The sequence below is a fragment of the Lolium rigidum genome, chromosome 2, assembly GCF_022539505.1.
Source record: "Lolium rigidum isolate FL_2022 chromosome 2, APGP_CSIRO_Lrig_0.1, whole genome shotgun sequence".
Taxonomy (NCBI): Eukaryota; Viridiplantae; Streptophyta; class Magnoliopsida; order Poales; family Poaceae; genus Lolium; species Lolium rigidum.
The window spans coordinates 261055837-261077140 of NC_061509.1; the positions used below are offsets into that span (position 1 = coordinate 261055837).

Consider the following 21304-nt stretch of genomic DNA (forward strand, 5'->3'; position numbering starts at 1 on the left):
AGTTGAATTATATGAGGAAGTTGTCTACTAGAATGTCTTGTGTGAATTGATATGATGCTTCTTGTCCGTATTTTATTTATCGACTCTTCACTCCATAAACATGTGGTCTTGGTTGAAATCTGCTGGGGAATTTCCCTCCCGGAGGGGGAAATAGACACCATCGTCACCGTCATCGAGCTGGACATCATCTCCATCATCATCACCATCATCTTCATCATCATCACCGCCATCTCCACCGCTGCACCTCGTCACCGCTGTAACAATTAGGGTTGGATCTTGATTGTTTGATAGGGGAAACTCTCCCGTATTGATTTCTACTTGTTATTGATGCTATTGAGTGAAACCATTGAACCAAGGTTTATATTCAGATTGTTATTCATCATCATATCACCTCTGATCATGTTCTATATGATGTCTCGTGAGTAGTTCGTTTAGTTCTTGAGGATATGGGTGAAGTCTAAATGTTAGTAGTGAATTATGTTGGTTAGTATTCAATGTTATGATATTTAAGTTGTGGTGTTATTCTTCTAATGGTGTCATGTGAACGTCGACTACATGATACTTCACCATTTATGGGCCTAGGGGAATACATCTTGTATTCGTTTGCTAATTGCGGGGTTGCCGGAGTGATAGAAACCTAAACCCCCGTTGGTATATCGATGCAGGAGGGATAGCAGGATCTCAGAGTTTAAGGCTGTGGTTAGATTTATCTTAATTACTTTCTTGTATTTATGGATGCTTGCAGGGGGTATAATCACAAGTATGTATTAGTCCTAGGAAGGGCGGTGCATTAGCATAGGTTCACCCACACAACACTTATCAAAACAATGAAGATTAATCAGCTATATGAAGCGAAAGCACTAGACTAAATTCCCGTGTGTCCTCAAGAACGTTTGGTCATTATAAGTAAACAAACCAGCTTGTCCTTTGTGCTAAAAAGGATTGGGCCACTCGCTGCAATTATTTCTCTCGCACTTTACTTACTTGTACTTTATTCAACTGCAATATTAAAACCCCCTGAATACTTGTCTGTGAGCATTTACAGTGAATCCTTCATCGAAACTGCTTGTCAACACCTTCTGCTCCTCGTTGGGTTCGACACTCTTATTTATCGAAAGTACTACGATACACCCCCTATACTTGTGGGTCATCAACCCACCAAAATGGTGATGTGGCATCTAATTAAAGAGAAGAGAGAGAATTAGAGTAACATAGGTAGATACCGTATCGTAGCACATATTACGAGAAAAGTTAATATCAAATAGATCTTCTACACAAAGTTGCATTGAAATTCTACAAATCAAAAAATAAATATACTAAGACCATGATACTAGTCTCTGATACCATCAGAAATTCAATTCGGCTCCCAAATGCATATGCTCCTTCTACCAAAAAAAAATATTTTAGAATATCAAAAAAAAATGACGAGAAATTCTACATGTAAATCTCCATACATTATGTCCATTCGTCAAGTTTCGGGAGGAACCAATATTTTTATGGTCTATGTAAAAAATAGAAAGTTTATCTTCTGAAAAACCTTATTTTTAGTATTGAATTTTGTCTATTTTACACACACCACACACAAGTCGATTTTTGATGAAACGATTTTGTCAGCGCGTAGCACGTGGAGATGTGTGTGCGGATTTTTTGTTTCATTTTTTTAAATTTCAAAATGTGTGTAACATTTAAAAAAAAATAAAGGGAGCATATGCTCTCATATGCCAAAACATCTCGTACAGAAGTATCATATGATCTATACTTCTTATAAAGCAAACTCCACTAACTTTAATTAATGTTAGTCTATCTCTACATGCAAGCCGTCCACATCATCTATTCCATTAACCAATCAGATGTCCATGTCATCGCCACTAACATTTATTATTGATATATCCTTGCATGCAAACTATCTATGTTGCCATTTTTTAATTAAAATATCCACATCGCTAATTTATAGCCATCAAATATAAAAAATAATGTGAATTAAATTTAGCATCTCAACTATTTTGACCAATTAAATATTGCATACTTCTATAGACAATTCATATTACATATGTATTATACCATTTCATTTACACAATATAATTTCTTAGAAGATTTCCGCTGCAACGCGCGGGGTATCCTTCTAGTACTTCTATATGATAAATACAGGCCTGAGCCCACAGGAGTGCGAGCCGTGCGGCAGCACAGGGCCTCAAATTTTTGGGGGCCCAATCTTTCTAATTTTTTTTATATTAGACCTACTTCATAAGCGATATAAACAAAACGATGGCTGACCAATTGGTTTTGTAGTTAAGCGTACCAACCTTGCTAACAAGAGGTTGCAAGTTCGATTATCGTGGGCGGCAGCTGCAGCAGTTTCTTTTTTCTCTTCTTCCATATTTTTATATTCTGGTAGATGCCAATATTTTGTTAGCATTGAATAAATTTAGACAGGCCTTTTCTATTTGATTGATGCCAATGATGCAAATACTTGATTATATATTTTTAAGCATTGAATAAAACTCGGACAAGATGCATGTATAAATCACGTTATACCTACAGTTGAAACAAACTTGTCGTTCGGTTCTTAAAAATGTTAGAAAATCTTATCGATGCATGTTGTTGGACCACCGGGTCCTATTGGGTTATGAAACTATATGTTTCCTCTTAAAAAAATTCTATAACAACAGATGCAAATACTTAATTGTTCATTTTGTTAGCATTGAATAAATTTAGATAAGTTGTTTCTATTTCGATTGATGCCAATGATGCAAATACTTGATTGTCTTTTTTTAGTATTGAATAAAACTCGGACAAACTCCATGTATAAATCAAGTTATACCTACACTTGAAACAAAGTTGCAGTTCAGGTCTTAAACAAGTTAGAAACCCTATTAGAAGTTTTTTTTGGACCACCAGGTCTGATTGTATTTTGAAACTATATGTTTTCTCTTAAAATAATTTTTAAGACGGTCTTATCACGAGTTTAGAATTTACGGGTGCCAAGAGTAGTTATTTTCTTTAGTTCGAACATTGTTCATTATTTGCATTTCTCTATGAAGAGGTAGGGCCCATTCTAGAGGTTCGCACAGGGCCCCAGATTTTATCGGCCCGGCCCTGGATAAATACCCACTATGGCCAGCTTGAGATCTCTCTGTATCTCCACTAAAAAGAAGGGAACTCACCGGCCAATAAGAAAAACTGGTCAAAAATTGATACAACACGATGCCACACGTCATCCCCGAGGCCACACACCACATGAGCTTACAATTCTTCCGCTATAAGCAACAAAAGACAACACTACAATTGCTTGCAAGCCGCCACTCGATCTAGCGATATGAACATCTTCAACACATACACATTGGTCCCAAGATCATGTCCTAGCGAGGCCTCTAGGCTATCTTTGGTCAAAGAAACCAAAGCGAGACCTTACAACATGGTGGCGAAAAACCGAAGCCGCCCCTCTGACATTCACACCGACCCAAAGGCTACGCACCAGTCGAGCCGCCTGCTCTGCCACCCAAACAAGCAGATACGATACCCTTACCTTGTGGGACAAAGGCGAAATCCAGAGTTCCAACTCCGACATCCACACCAACTCCAAGGACGCGCGCACTCCTAGTCGACTACAAAGCTACAAACCGACACAAGTCAATGTCAACAGACGAAGTGCCAGACTTCCAAGATGACACTCGCAACGGGGGAAGCAACAGTTATGTCGCCGACGCTCGCTTTGGCAAGATGGAAACTTGGTTCTTACCTGAGGTGCAAACGATGAGGGAGGTGACGGGGCTCCTCAACAATTCCTCCAGGGATGGGAATGACATCCAAGAACGTCGACATAGACAAAGGTTGGTGCAACGCTTCCACCCGGAACTCACCAAACCCAAAATCTTTGTAGCGTGTCCTCCTAACTCGTAGAATATCATACATTCCTGTAACTCACCACCGCCGACCTCCACCACCTGCATAGGCAACTGCACCACATCACTTCCCTGCCCCCTGGCTACCTCGAGTGAGGATGACCTGGATAGCCAAATATATTGTGTGATGAAACTATAAATCAAATTTGGTGTTGTGTGGATGTAATATATTATTCTATAAACTTGGTGAAGCTTGAAGTAATTTGACTCAGGTCAAACCGAGAATATAAATTGATTATTTTAGAACAGAGGGAATATTCAGAAATACCATATAAATTTTCTTTTCAGTTTCTATGTCTAGCTATTTACAATTTTCTAGCAAAAATATCATGTGTTGGGTCTAGCTAGCGATGTTGTTAAATGGTTACCATACAACGGTTCTCTAACCTAAACCTAACAAGGACGGTCACATCAATTGCACAATGCTACTTAAGCTCACATTTTGCACATCTTACATTGCGATCCAATAGAACACACATGCAAAAAATTGTTGGGTGATGCTGTAGAGAGGAATCCTCTGTAGAGCCTTCAAAACACAAATTTCCATACCACGACAACAAGCCATCAAGATCACCCCCACGCACAAAAGCAAAGATCGTTAGGATGAGAATGTTGGAATGATATGCATCAGAACTTCAGTCGTGGCATGCGACTTGGAGCACATCATGGACTTCTGGAGGCGCTCTTCCATGTTAGGGATTCGCCGCATTTTGTTTAATTCTTAGTGCACCAGCAAATGTCACTCAAGGTCTTGTTTTGTTGGTGGAGCAGAATATTAGTAGTCTGATGCACTAAGCGGTTGTCTCTATGTGTCGCTGCCAGGAAAAGCCCCATTTGCTAGAGACAATGTTACTCTGCTTCGGTATTGATACAGCTCAAGATCAAGCTCATAGAGGCTGTACAGTTAAGAACATGTGGCAAATCTGAAATTTTACTCCTACACCAAAGGCCGACAAGTGTATACTTATTACGTATACCCCTATTCGATGATTCTCGATCTAGCTGTACGTGTTGCGATCAACTTGAGGAGGATCATTGGAGATAAAACAAAAAGTAGCACACTTGTCTATCACCTTCTTGCAATTAATAATGTAGTGTTAAAATACCGTCACTACATTGATCGGCACCAAGCCCACAACATGGTCTCACATGATCTATCTATCGGCAGCTCGGGTTTAGCCGAAACTTTGGAACATGTAGTTAATTCTCTATCCATCCACACACAAAAATGTCACATATCTAGACACTATCTGATTAGGATAAATTTGCGATATCCTTTTCGGGACAGAGCGACTAGTAAAGTACAATAACATAGGCAGTTAGGTACACATTGGAGTTGGAGAAGAAAATTACAGGTTACACCGTGTGTAGTTCCGAACAGGTGTAGCCACTGATTCCTTGATGAAATCACTTCGTGATAGCAGTTACTCATTGTAGATCAAACTGAGAGCAGCGGTCAGCAATATGGTTTGGTTGCACGAAACCTGAATTCTCCGTGGAGGAAGTTGGCTCGGAACTCTGCGAAGAGGGGAAGCTGGTCGCCAGGAAGATCGTCTTGTGCGAGCTCGAGGAAAGCGTGAGTACCCGTGCGGCAAAAGGACATGCCATAAATCTCACAGTTGGCGGTGGCACAATCCCTCGAGCACGAAAGCATACGGTGACTAGGCCATGACCAGCCCCCATGTCCACCCCGCCACAATGTCTCATTTGCCTCCGCCGAGAAGATCAAGTAGTACATAGGCGCCGAAGCATCCCTACCACGACAATCCTGTTCCGTGGCACCGTTATCGGCTCGACCCCATCTTCTCCTAGGATGACATCCTTCACTTTCCGTGGGCCAAATTTGCATGCACCGGAGATCCCCAAGCCTGACGTAACAGCAGTAGGCAAGGACAGGCGCCAACTCGTCCACCGAGCTCGACAGCAACACGAGTCGAGTCTAGTACATAATCATTTCTAGCACGTCCATGGTGTGCTGGCTTGTAAGCAGCATCGTGGCGCTGCTTCGTCAAGTAAGGCCAAAGTGGAGCCCAACAGCGACCAAGTCATGCTGATGACCACCGTCTACAACGTGGACAGCGCCAGTGGCATCTTAGGTGACATGTCCACCGGCAACGTGTCCAGGACGCTCGCGCGTGGTGCCTCCATGTTGATCCCAACCGTGCCTTAAACTCTGGACTGGTCTTTATGGAATTCGAATAAAAACTTGTGCACTTCTGTGCTCTTTATAGAATTGCAGAAATGATATTATTTTAAAAAAAAAAGGAGAAACACCTTATTTTTTAAGGTTATTCATATGGCTACAAGGCTGAATATGGGATTCTTTGGGCCAAAATGAATTAATTCCTTTAATTAACTAATTAGAGGCAACATACCTATAACAATCTTTTGAGTTTGGGGAGGTGGGTGCGCCGAAGCGGGGCTCGTTGTTAAATGGCAGTCATGTTACCATACAACATTTTTCCAACTAACCTAAACCTAATAAGGATGACTGACACACCAATTGCATAAATGTCAAATTAATCTCACATTTGCATATCATACATTCGTGAACCAATAGGACGTAGATAAGAACCGAGGTCACGTATAAACTCACGCATTCTAGGGTGAGAGGGAGCCAATGTACAACCTTGAACTATAAAAAAAATAGAGCTATGGTGACTGGAAGCCATCAAAATCATGCCAACAGAATACACACAGAAGAGAAGATAGTAGGATGAAAATATTGGAGTGAGAGGTATCAGAAAGTTAGTCGTGGCATGCTAGTTGGAACACATCACTGGCTAGTGGATGTGTTCTTAAATCACAAAAATCAATTGCATTTTGCACAATGCTGAGTGCACCTGAGAGGCCCCTCATGGTCTTTTTTGGGGCTGAATATTGAATCGACTGAAGACCTCTCGCAATAGTCCAACGCTCGCCTCCGGAAGAAGCCCCACTGGCTAGAGACACAACATTGTTGCTCTCTTTTTTGTTTCTTCTGGGAGTAACCCATACCCATGGCTGGTCGTTTACTCCAACTAGAGCAATACATTGGTCTGCTCTGACCTTTGCACGCGCACGATGATCTAAGTTCGCTTTGCGCCGTCCACTTGCCAGAGAAAGAAGTAGCAGTAATATGTTCACATTAGCTCCTCTAGTAGTTGGTTTTGTACTAGTGGCAGTGGCGGCTGTAAGCATTACGATTCACGTAATTTTCGGTGCAACAAACAATCAGGGTTTTTGTGCACTATTTATTTGACGCATACCGTGTCTAATGTGATCCATCTTTTGCTTCGGTAGTTTGACACTAACCCGTTTTTATCTGATTGCTACTCCCTCCGGCGATACAACTCAAGCTTAACTCAAAGAGACGGTACAGTTATGTACATGTGACAAGTCTGACGCCTTCAGTCCTACACCAAAGTCCGGCAAGTTCCTACTGTTGGTATCTGAGCCAACGGAAAGAGGATCATTGGAGACAAATGAAGTGACACACTTAGTTCATAAAATACTCTATCCGTTACATAATGTAAGACATAGTGTCAAAACCATTTTAGTGGTCAGCACAAGCCAACGATCTGGATCACAACCTTTCAGTCCCCGCACATTTTTTTTTCCATAGAGATAACGAAAATACATCAGAGGTTCCAAACATAAAAGAACAAAGCAAGGGGGGGGGGGACGCCGCCTAATGCTAACGTTTTAGAGGGAGTTATTAGTTACAGACCCCAAACCAGCCACAGCAAACAACCTCCAGCGAAACAAACACCGAGGTTAGAGTAGCACGCTAAACAGCAAGAGCTAGCATATCAACAAAAGAACTACACTTCAGCAGCATCCACAGAAACTTGATCCATCAAGAGACATCCCCATCGATAGAGTCTTCCGGTTTCTTATCTTCCAGGCAGGGTAACTCAACACGTCCAGTATTCCCCGAAGACGAAGAGTTTTCAGCTCCAGCTGCGGCAAGTCGCATGAGACCATCGGCTCCAGCGCGAATCTCTGCTGCGTCAGCTTCGCCATGAAGACCTGCCCAGTAATTCATAAAGACAACAGCATAACTGATCAGATCAAAGGGAGAGCTAATGAGCTTTTTCTCGAAACAAGCTTTATTCCTAAGCTTCCAAATAGCCCAACACACAGCAGCTAGACCAGCTATCTGGGTGTTACGGCTTGCAGGAACGAAATGAGGAAACCATCGAAAATACTGTAAAAAACTCCCAGGACGAGTGGGAGAATTAATCTCAATCGCCACAGCACTCCAAACGAATTTAGCAGCCACACAGCCAAAGAATAAATGGCTGATGGTTTCCTGTTCAGAACAGAATTGGCAGAGGGCATTCCCAGTCCATTTATCGTTTGATCAGATTGTCCTTGGTAGCAATGGCATTATGCCAAATTAGCCAAAGCCATACTTTGATTTTGAGGGGGGTTTTGCTTTTCCAAAGGTGTTTAAAGGATCTGTCCATCCCATTCCTGCACATATGCTTGTAAACTGACTTCACAGTGAATAATCCATTTTTGTACCACTTCCAACGTGGAGAATCGTTTTCTTGGGTCAAGCGCACCTGATTCATCAACTGCAAAATTCCATCTTCTTGAAAGATAAGATCAGGTGTCAACCACCTTCTGTATGAAAATCTCCACCCCATAGCAGCTGCCTCAGCAACAGTGACTTTTGATCATTGCAGATATCGAAAAGAGCAGGAAACATATCTTTCAGAGGGCTAATGCTACACCATGAGTCACCCCAAAAGCTGGTAAGGGTCCCACTTCCAATCTTCATTCTCCTGCCACAGAGATAAATGTCTCTAACTTGCAACATGTCAGACCACAAAGGAGAGTCTCCAGGTCTATGTCTTGAGTAATAGATCCCTTTCCCTCTGAGGTATTTTAATTTCATGAAGTCTTGCCAGGGGCCAGTGTCATGCTCCAGCTTCCACCACCATTTGCACATCAAGCTAATATTGAATTTGAGCAAGTCTTTTACACCCAAACCACCTTTCTGTCTTGGCTTACAGATCCACTTCCATTTCACAAAGTGATACTTCCTTTTGTCAGCACTACCAGCCCAGAAAAAAGACCTGATAGGTTTATCCATTTGCTCAATATTGGTTTTATGCAACAGTCTCAAAGACATCTGGTATACAGCAATGCTAGAGAGAAAGCATCAATCTTGATCAGTCTTCCACCAATAGACATGGAGTTCCCAATCCACCCACTCATTTTTTCTTTGTTTTTTCACCCAAGAAGCTCATGTCAGAAACAGAGGCTCTCCTGGGACAAACTCGAGTACCTAGGTACTTGATGGGCCATCTGCCTCTCTGACAGTTGAACAGCTCAGCAAAAAAATCTTGCTTGATGTCATCTTCAAGAATCATTAGCACTTCACTCTTTTCAAAGCTAATTTTCAGCCCAGACATGGATTCAAAGATATAAAGCAGAAGTTTCAAATTCACAGCTTGTTGAGCATCGTCTTGTATTAACAAAATGGTATCATCAGCATATTGGAGAACAGCAACACCATGTTGTAACATGTTATCTGCCAGCCCAGTGATTAAACCATTCTCTTGAGCCTTGTGTATCATTTTTGCCAAACTGTTTGCTGCCATGTTGAAAAGGAAGGGAGCAAAAGGATCCCCTTGCCTCACACCCTTATGACTGGTGAAATATGGGCCCACTTTGTCATTGACTTTGACACTAAGTGTCCCACCAGTGACCACACCCCTGATCCAAGTCAACCAACTATCACTGAAACCTTTCTATCTGCAGCAGTCAAACAAAAAACCCCAGTTCACCTTATCATATGCCTTTTTAAAATCAATCTTAAGGATCACACCCTGTTGTTTCTTGAATTTGCAATCCCTCAGAATTTCCTGAAGCAGCATCACTCCATAAGTAATGTATCTGCCTTTAATAAAAGCAGTCTGGCAAGGGAGCAAAATCTTGTTCATCACGGGATTTGCTCTGACAGTCAAAGCTTTAGTTATAATCTTTAAAAAGACTTGCAACAAACAGATAGGTCTAAATTTTTGAATGATGTCAGCATCATCAGACTTCGGGATTAAAGTAATTATCCCATAATTAATCCTATCAAGAGTGATTCTGTGGTCATACAAAGTCATCAAAGACCTGCATAACATCATGTTTGATAATATCCCAGCAGTGCTGATAGAATTCAATGGGAAAGCCATCAGGACCTGCTGCTTTATTCTTCTCCATGTGATCCACAACTTCCTTAATTTCATCTAAGGAAAACCTTCTATCCATGTCCACAATGTCCAAATCATTGAGTTTTTCATTAACTGACCAAATATCATCTCTCAGTCTAATCCCAGTATCATCTACAGGGCCAAACAGATCTTTGTAGAAGGAGGTAGCATGTTCCAGCAAGGCAGTATCCCCATGAATAACAGAATCTCCTTTTTTCAAGGAGAAAATGGTTTTTTTTCCTTCTACAACCGTTAGAAGCTCTATGGAAGAAAGCAGTATTGCTATCACCCTGAAGGAGCCAGTTCTCTCTAGATCTCTGTCTCCAAAAGGATTCTTCATTATCAAGGAGTTCCAACATTTCCTGTTGTAGCATGATTTTCCTTTTCCTCTGAATTGGAGATAATCTTCCAAAGCCTCAAGGTTTTCCAACTCTGTGCTAATATTTTTCTTCTTCTTAATGTCAGCACCTCTCAAATTAGCACCCCAACCCTTCAAGGTCATTTTAACATTTTTTAGTTTCTTCTGCAATCTGTCCAAGCTATTGGAGGCAAACACTTGTTGGGACCAGCATCTCCTGACCCTGTCTAAGAAATTGTCCTCACATAGCCATCTTTTTTCAAATCTAAAATCTCTGCATTTCTCCCTAAAATCCAGAGTATCCAGGATCAAAGGATTATGATCAGAGACTTCTCTGACAAGTTTATGGACAGTAACCAAAGGAAATAAATCTTCCCAGGAACTACTCATCATGAATCTGTCCAGCTTTTCTAGGGTGGGCTCAGCATGATTATTGGACCAAGTGTACTATCCACCAGTCATGTGAAACTCCCTCAAAGCACAAGTATTTATGATGGAATTAAAAATGTCAGACCATCTATTGAGAATCATTGGTTTGTTTTTTTCAGTGGAAAATCTGAGCAGATTAAAGTCTCCCCCTACCAAAAGTGGTAGAGATTGATCACTGCAAACATTACCCAATTCCACAAGGAACTCTTCTTTGTCACAACTCTGAGCAACACCATAAACAATGACCAAACACCATTTCACAGACAGTTTCAAATCCATCAGAGTTACCTTAATATTAAACCTGCCCACAAAATTGTCACAAATGGTAAACCTGGATAGCCTAAAACCACCCAGGATACCCCCACTTCTACCCACTGAACTGATCCATTTCCATTCAAAGTCCCCTCTGGGATCAATTCTCCTGAAAAAAGCAGGAGAGTAATCCTTCTTGATAGTTTCCTGAAGGCCAATGAAATCAAGCTGTTGATCTTTCAAGAGATTTGCCAGGAACACACTCATACCTTTCTTACCCACCCCTCTGCAGTTCATAGAAGCTCCTATCATAGATACTTAGGATTTTGTTTTCTTCTCCTGGATCCAGCTACAATCCCACTCAAAGGGTGGTAATTGTGAGCTTTCACCTGGGCAGCACATGATTTTGCTTGTGCCCCCACTGTGGCATCACCTGATTTTGATAGTGATCCACTTCTTCCCAACTTGCAGGCAGACCTCTTAAGCTTTTTCTTCCTTCTGGATACAACAGGAGTAAAGTCATCCTCCATGATCTCACTATCACAATCACTCTTGTCAGAACCAAGCTCAAGCAAAAGAACCTGCTGTGTGTCAGTATCATTGGGAACCACAGGAGGTTGTTGCACAGAAGCAATGGTGTGTCTAGCAATCTCTAAATCTCTCAAGTAATTGATTTTCTCAAGATTAAGGGAAGCATAATTAACACCCATCTCTAAAGCCCTACTTATAATGTCTTCATCATCAAGTAAAGCAAAGGAATTATGAGTGTTTAAGTTTGTACCTGGGATATTCCTTGCATTGATATTATCAGCAGCCCTGACATCAATCCTTGTGTTGTGAGCACCCATAGAATCAATCCTGGAGCTCATCCTGGGGGCTTGTTGTTGTTGACCACCACCATCATTTGTATTTTGGGAGTTATTATCACCTGGAAATTCAGTATCAAGAGGAGGGTTATCAACCTGAGAGAGGGGGTCTTCTTGAGTATCAGGTTCAGGTTGAGGGCCATCAACATTGATGACAACAGCAGTTCTTTCAACTCTAGGAGCAGCTAGAGCAAGAATCCCCTGACCCTGAGTCAGAAAGGGAGCATCAGAAGATTGTGAGTTGTCAGAGCCATCATAATCAACAAGTTCATCAGAAGGGCCACTTCTTTCTCTTGAATTTTCAGCAATGGGGTCGAGGAGTCTTTTGTACTCTTTCTGAATAGTGAAACTTTTGTCACTGCTTGACCTTGCAAGAGAATTGATAAACTTTCTGTAGGATTCATCTTCACACTGGGAGGAAGGACCCTCTCCCTCTTGTAATGGCAAAGAGGCCAGAGCATCAATGACTTGTTTATGTACCTCAGGAAGAACAGGAGCATCAGAAGGAGGAGTCATTTTGGTACTCAGAGTACAAGGAGGATCCAATTCAAACAGTTTACTTTTGCCAGTCTCCTTATTCCAAGACAAAGGAGAGGAGAGTAAAGTATTTTGTCTATGAGAGTTATTGTGATTTCCAGAAACCTTGGGTGGAGCAGACTGTGATCCTGCATCAGAATCTTGTAAACCAACCCTCTGTCTCTTAGGAGTACCTTGATTACCTTCAGCACCTTGAGTATCAACAGGAATGGCAGTCTTGTTACCAGCATTTGCAGCAGGATCAAACAACTCTCTAGAGTATTGGAATTCATAGAAACCTTTTTTAATTTCCCCAATTCTGGAATTAGGGACAAGAGCAAGGTCTTGACTACCAATCTTGACTCTCACAAAGGAAAAGTGTCTGAGATAGTTTTTGTCCAGGGCAAGGGGTTTACCAACCAGACTAGCAGCATAATAAGCTGTAGATTTGTTCCTGAACTTCATGGGAATACCTTTTATTCTGAACCAAGCCTCTTGCATGATGGAGATAGGCTCAATATCACCAGCCCACTTCTCCAAACTGATGATGGCACCATGAACAGTTCTCATGAACAGCTTTCCAAAATGAGCAAGTTCTTCAATGGTTTTGGAAGAAGGAAATCTTGTTCTAAATTCTGTAGCAGATACCTCTTTGGCAAAAAATCGCCAATTAATCTTCATAGACTCAGCCCAAACATTGAATTCATGCTCAATATTCCTACAATTAACTTCACCTTTTTCCACAGTTATATGAGCATAGTTAAGTTGCTCAACAGGGTAATTGTCTTCATCAGGCACTGGGATGGAATAAAAGCCAGACCCAAATTCCTCACTACCAAAGAATGGGGCCTTGTATTCCCACGGATCTCGTTCTTGACAGACAGAGACATGATGATCACCTCCACAGTTGATGCAGGAACCAGTACCACTAATTCTGGGCAAAGTATCAGGCCTTCTGCTAGCAGGAAGAACGGAGGCAGGAGCAGGTGGAGGTGCAGAGGACCCCACCGGCTCCGGCAGAGATGCTAGAGACTGAGAACTATCGGCACCCACAACAGATCTAGTTTGAGGCTGAGGTCGAGAATCAAGAGCTAACGCATCTACAGCTGTTGTATTAGATGATGGTAAGGATGAGACGATGGGACTTACATCAGCAGAACGAGTAGACACCTGGTTGGAAGTGGTACCAGGAACCATTTCAGAACGGTGCGCCCACCGATCCCTTGTCCTCAGTTCTTCTTCCTTGCGATTTTTCTCAGCCAGAGCGCGCTCACGCGCCGTCTTCTCAGAGATTCGAGTGGCTTCCCTTTGTCGGTCTTCGTCAAGGCGGCGGCGCTCTTCAAATCTTCTTCGTTCTTCGAAGCGGAGGCGCTCCTGATCTGCCTGCCGCCTCTCATCTTCCCTTCGGCGATTCTCATCTTCACGTCGCCAACCCTCTTCACGGCGGCGCTCATCTTCCGAGCGGCGCTGTTCATCACGGCGATCCGCGTCAGATCCGGCCCTCGGCCGGTATCCGAAGTAGTTGCTGCGCGGGGAATTTCTCCTGGGTGGAGATCTGCGGGAACCTCCAAATCTTATATCCATCCTCGGCTGCGCAGCGATCTGGGCGAAGGATCTGGTGTCTCCGGCAACCGTCCCTGACCAACGGCGCGGAGATCTGGGTGGAGGGGGTGAGTGGGTCAGATCTGATCTGGGAGACGGAGGCGGCGAGACGAAGACAACAGCGCCCGTGGCAACTGAGCTAGGGTTTACTCGGACCCTTTGATACGTCTCCGACGTATCGATAATTTCTTATGTTCCATGCCACATTATTGATGATATCTACATGTTTTATGCATACTTTATGTCATATTTATGCGTTTTCCGGAACTAACCTATTGACGAGATGCCGAAGTGCCGCTTGCTCGTTTTCTCGCTGTTTTTTGTTTCGGAAATCCTAGTAAGGAAATATTCTCGGAATTGGACGAAATCAACGCCCAGGGTCCTATTTTTCCACGAAGCTTCGAGAAGTCCGAAGGGGAAACGAAGTGGGGCCACGAGGTGGGGACACAGTAGGGCGGCGCGGCCCAAGCCCTGGCCGCGCCGGTCTAGTGTGTGGTCCCACCAGGACTCCACCGACCTTGCCCTTCCGCCTACTTAAAGCCTCCGTCGCGAAAATGCTATTACGTTCGACGAAACCAGAGAAAACCTTCCAGAGCCGCCGCCATCGCGAAGCCAAGATCTGGGGGACAGGAGTCTCTGTTCCGGCACGCCGCCGGGACGGGGAAGTGCCCCCGAAGGCTCCTCCATCGACACCACCGCCATCTTCATCAACGCTGCTGTCTCCCATGAGGAGGGAGTAGTTCTCCATCGAGGCTAAGGGGCTGTACCGGTAGCTATGTGGTTAATCTCTCTCCTATGTACTTCAATACAATAATCTCATGAGTTGCCTTACATGATTGAGATTCATATGATGATGCTTGTAATCTAGATGTCATTATGCTAGTCAAGTGGGTTTTACTTATGTGATCTCCGGAGACTCCTTGTTCCACGTGTATAAAGGTGACAGTGTGTGCACCGTGTGGGTCTCTTAGGCTATATTTCACGGAATACTTATTCACCGTTATGAATGGCATAGTGAAGTGCTTATTTATATCCCTTTATGATTGCAATGTGTTTTGTATCACAATTTATCCGTGTGCTACTCTAGTGATGTTATTAAAGTAGTTTATTCCTCCTGCACGGTGTAATGGTGACAGTGTGTGCATCGTGTAGTACTTGGCGTAGGCTATGATTGTGATCTCTTGTAGATTATGAAGTTAACTATTGCTATGATGGTATTGATGTGATTTATGCCTCCTTTCGTAGTGTGAAGGTGACAGTGTGCATGCTATGTTAGTACTTGGTTTGGTTATGTTGATCCGTCATGCACTCTAAGGTTATTTAAACATGAACATCGAATATTGTGGAGCTTGTTAACTCCGGCATTGAGGGTTCGTGTAATCCTACACGGTTAGTGGTGTTCATCATCCAACAAGAGAGTGTAGAGTCTAGCATTTATCTATTCCGTTATGTGATCAAAGTTGAGAGTGTCCACTAGTGAAAGTATGATCCCTAGGCCTTGTTCCTAAATATCGCTACCGCTGCTTGTTTACTCGCTTTATCGCATCCGTACTTCCTGCAATATTACCACCATCAACCACACGCCGACAAAGCACTTTTCCGGCACCGTTACTACTCGCTTATATTTATTCATACCACTCGTATTTCACTATCTCTTCGCCGAACTAGTGCACCTATTAGGTGTGTTGGGGACACAAGAGACTTCTTGCTTTGTGGTTGCAGGGTTGCATGAGAGGGATATCTTTGACCTCTTCCTCCCCGAGTTCGATAAACCTTGGGTGATCCACTTAAGGGAAACTTGCTGCTCGTTCTACAAACCTCTCGCTCTTGGAGGCTCAACACTGTCTACAAGAATAGAAGCACCCGTAGACATCAAGCACTTTTCACGGCGCCGTTGCTCGGGGAGGAAAGGTAAAAGGTACTCACACTCCGGATCTCGGCTACTAAGCACTTTTCCGGCACCGTTGTAAGTACTCGAAGCTATTTCCTTTAGATCCTGCAATTGCATCTTTTTGTTTCCTGTTTACACTAGTTTGGCATAATGGACAACAATGAGCTTCTTATTCTATTTCCTGATTTAAGACATGGATGGTTTGATGCGAAAATTAAAAAACCCATGGAACATATTAGTATGAACACTTTGAATACCATTGTTGCTAATTATATAGAAAGTTCTAAGCTTGGGGAAGCTGGTTCTGATGAGCATGATCTTTTTAGTCCCCCAAGTATTGAGGAGAAAATTTACTTTGATGATACTTTGCCTCCTATTTATGATGATTATAATGATAGTAGTCTTTTAGTACCGCCTGTTATGGAGGATAAATTTGATTATGATTACAATATGCCTCCTATATTTGATGATGAGAATAATAATGATAGCTACTTTGTTGAATTTGCTCCCACTATTACCAATAAAATTGACTATGCTTATGTGGAGGGTAATGATACTTTTATGCATGTGAATAAAGGTGTTTTATGTGATACTTATATTGTTGAGTTTGCTCATGATGCTACTGGATATTATTATGAGAGAGGAAAATATGGTTGTAGAAATTTTCATGTTACTAAAACACCTCTCTATATGCTGAAATTTTTGAAGTTACACTTGTTTTATCTTTCTATGCTTGTTGCATCATGCTTCATGAATTTGTTTATTTACAAGATTCCTTTTCATAGGAAGCATGTTAGGCTTAAATGTGTTTTGAATTTGTCTCTTGATGCTCTCTTTTGCTTCAAATACTATCTCTTGCGAGTGCATCATTAAAACTGCTGAGCGCATCTTAATGGCTATAAAGAAAGAACTTCTTGGGAGATAACCCATGTGTTTATTTTACTACAGTAATTTTGTTTTTTATTTTGAGTCTTGGAAGTTGTTAATACTGTAGCAACCTCTCCTTATCTTAGTTTTATTGCATTGTTGTGCCAAGTAAAGTCTTTGATAGTAAGGTTCATACTAGATTTGGATTACTGCGCAGAAACAGATTTCTTGCTGTCACGAATCTGGGCCTAATTCTCTGTAGGTAGCTCAGAAAATTATGCCAATTTACGTGAGTGATCCCCAGATATGTACGCAACTTTCATTCAATTTGAGCATTTTCATCTGAGCAAGTCTGGTGCCTCTTTAAAATTCGTCTTTACGGACTGTTCGTTTTGACAGAGTTCTGCCTTTTATTTCGCATTGCCTCTTTCGCTGTGTTCGATGGATTTCTTTGTTCCATTACCTTCCAAGTAGCTTTGAGCAATGTCCAGAAGTGTTAAGAATTATTGTGTCACCTCTGAACATGTGAATTTTTGATTATGCACTAACCCTCTAATGAGTTTGTTTCGAGTTTGGTGTGGAGGAAGTTTTCAAGGGTCAAGAGAGGAGGATGATACAATATGATCAAGAAGAGTGAAAAGTCTAATCTTGGGGATGCCCCCGTGGTTCATCCCTGCATATCTCAAGAAGACTCAAGCATCTAAGCTTGGGGATGCCCAAGGCATCCCTTCTTCATCGACAAATTATCAGGTTTCTTCTCTTGAAACTATATTTTTATTCGGTCACATCTTATGTGCTTTGCTTGGAGCGTCGGTTTGTTTTTGTTTTTTGTTTTGTTTGAATAAAATGGATCCTAGCATTCATTGTGTGGGAGAGAGACACGCTCCGCTGTTGCATATGAACACATGTGTTCTTAGCTCATAATGTTAATGGCGAAGGTTGAAACCGCTTCGTTAATTGTTATATGGTTGGAAACAGAAAATGATGCATGTGGTAATTGGTATAATGTCTTGAATAATTTGATACTTGGCAATTGTTGTGCTCATGTTTAAGCTCTTGCATCATATACTTTGCACCCATTAATGAAGAAATACATAGAGCTTGCTAAAATTTGGTTTGCATAATTGGTCTCTCTAAGGTCTAGATAATTTCTAGTAAAGAGTTTGAACAACAAGGAAGACGGTGTAGAGTCTTATAATGTTTACAATATGTCTTTTATGTGAGTTTTGCTGCACCGGTTCATCCTTGTGTTTGTTTCAAATAACCTTGCTAGCCTAAGCCTTGTATCGAGAGGGAATACTTCTCATGCATCCAAAATCCTTGAGCCAACCACTATGCCATTTGTGTCCACCATACCTACCTACTACATGGTATTTCTCCGCCATTCCAAAGTAAATTGCTTGAGTGCTACCTTTAAAATTTCTATTCTTTGCCTTTGCAATATATAGCTCATGGGACAAATAGCCTAAAAACTATTGTGGTATTGAATATGTACTTATGCAATTTATCTCTTATTATGTTGCTTGTTGTGCGATAACCATGTTCCTGGGGACGCCATCAACTACTCTTTGTTGAATATCATGTGAGTTGCTATGCATGTCCGTCTTGTCTGAAGTAAGGGAGATTTACCACTTATTTAATGGTTAGAGCATGCATAATGTTAGAGAAGAACATTGGGCCGCTAACTAAAACCATGATCCATGGTGGAAGTTTCAGTTTTGGACATATATCCTCAATCTCATATGAGAACATTAATTGTTGCTACATGCTTATGCATTAAAGAGGAGTCCATTATCTGTTGTCTATGTTGTCCCGGTATGGATGTCTAAGTTGAGAATAATCAAAAGCGAGAAAACCAATGCGAGCTTTCTCCTTAGACCTTTGTACAGGCGGCATAGAGGTACCCCTTTGTGACACTTGGTTAAAACATGTGTATTGCGATGATAATCCCGGTAATCCAAGCTAATTAGGACAAGGTGCGGGCACTATTAGTATACTATGCATGAGGCTTGCAACTTGTAAGATATAATTTACATGATACATATGCTTTATTACTACCATTGACAAAATTGTTTCTTGTTTTCAAAACCAAAGCTCTAGCACAAATATAGCAATCAATGCTTCCTCTCGCGAAGGGCCCTTTCTTTTACTTTTATTGTTGAGTCAGTTCACCTATCTCTCTCCACCTCAAGAAGCAAACACTTGTGTGAACTGTGCAATGATTCCTACATACTTGCATATTGCACTTGTTATATTACTTTACATTGACAATATCCATGAGATATACATATTATAAGTTGAAAGCAACCGCTGAAACTTAATCTTCCTTTGTGTTGTTTCAATACCTTTACTTTGATTTATTGCTTTATGAGTTAACTCTTATGCAAGACTTATTGATGCTTGTCTTGAAAGTATTATCCATGAAAAGTCTTTGCTTTATGATTCAGTTGTTTACTCATGTCATTACCATTGTTTTGATCGCTGCATTCATTACATGTGTTCACAATAGTATGATCAAGGTTATGATGGCATGTCACTCCAGAAATTATCTTTGTTATCGTTTACCTGCTCGGGACGAGCAGGAACCAAGCTTGGGGATGCTGATACGGCTCCGACGTATCGATAATTTCTTATGTTCCATGCCACATTATTGATGATATCTACATGTTTTATGCATACTTTATGTCATATTTATGCGTTTTCCGGAACTAACCTATTGACGAGATGCCGAAGTGCCGCTTGCTGTTTTCGCTGTTTTTGGTTTCAGTAAATCCTAGTAAAGAAATATTCTCGGAATTGGACGAAATCAACGCCCGTGGTCCTATTTTTCCACGAAGCTTCCGTAAGTCCGAAGGGGAAACGAAGTGGGGCCACGAGGTGGGGACACAGTAGGGCGGCGCGGCCCAAGCCCTGGCTGCGCCGGCCTAGTGTGTGGTCCCACCAGGACTCCACCGACCTTGCCCTTCCGCCTACTTAAAGCCTCCGTCGCGAAAACCCTATTACGTTCGACGAAACCGAGAGAAAACCTTCCGAGCCGCCGCCATCGCGAAGCCAAGATCCGGGGGACAGGAGTCTCTGTTCCGGCACGCCGCCGGGACGGGGAAGTGCCCCCGGAAGGCTCCTCCATCGACACCACCGCCATCTTCATCAACGCTGCTGTCTCCCATGAGGAGGGAGTAGTTCTCCATCGAGGCTAAGGGGTTGTACCGGTAGCTATGTGGTTAATCTCTCTCCTATGTACTTCAATACAATAATCTCATGAGCTGCCTTACATGATTGAGATTCATATGATGATGCTTGTAATCTAGATGTCATTATGCTAGTCAAGTGGGTTTTACTTATGTGATCTCCGGAGACTCCTTGTCCCACGTGTGTAAAGGTGACAAGTGTGTGCACCGTGTGGGTCTCTTAGGCTATGTTTCACAGAATACTTATTCACTGTTATGAATGGCATAGTAAAGTGCTTATTTATATCCCTTTATGATTGCAATGTGTTTTGTATCACAATTTATCTGTGTGCTACTCTAGTGATGTTATTAAAGTAGTTTATTCCTCCTGCACGGTGTAATGGTGACAGTGTGTGCATCATGTAGTACTTGGCGTATGCTATGATTGTGATCTCTTGTAGATTATGAAGTTAACTATTGCTATGATGGTATTGATGTGATCTATGCCTCCTTTCGTAGTGTGAAGGTGACAGTGGTGCATGCTATGTTAGTACTTGGTTTGGTTATGTTGATCTGTCATGCACTCTAAGGTTATTTAAACATGAACATCGAATATTGTGGAGCTTGTTAACTCCGGCTTTGAGGGTTCGTGTAATCCTACACAGTTAGTGGCGTTCATCATCCAACAAGAGAGTGTAGAGTCTAGCATTTATCTATGCTGTTATGTGATCAAAGTTGAGAGTGTCCACTAGTGAAAGTATGATCCCTAGGCCTTGTTCCTAAATACTGCTACCGCTGCTTGTTTACTGTTTTACTGCATCCGTACTTCCTGCAATATTACCACCATCAACCACACGCCAGCAAGCACTTTTCTGGCGCCGTTACTACTGCTTATATTTATTCATACCACCTGTATTTCACTATCTCTTCGCCGAACTAGTGCACCTATTAGGTGTGCTGGGGACACAAGAGACTTCTTGGTTTGTGGTTGCAGGGTTGCATGAGAGGGATATCTTTGACCTCTTCCTCCCTGAGTTCGATAAACCTTGGGTGATCCACTTAAGGGAAACTTGCTGCTGTTCTACAAACCTCTGCTCTTGGAGGCCCAACACTATCTACAAGAATAGAAGCACCCGTAGACATCACCCTTCTCGCTGGAAATTCTATATGTGCCCCCGCATGAACAGTGTTGGGGCTGAGGCCCAGTGGACGTCGCCATGGAAAAGTCCGAGCAAGCTCTGAATCCATGAGAAACATTAA

General features: G+C 42.1%; 1 pseudogene; it reads left to right on the forward strand.

Annotated features, from left to right (window-relative positions):
* The first annotated feature begins 4548 nt into the window (after positions 1-4548).
* LOC124690839 overlaps positions 4549-21304 on the forward strand; it is a 22872-nt pseudogene continuing 6116 nt past the window's right edge.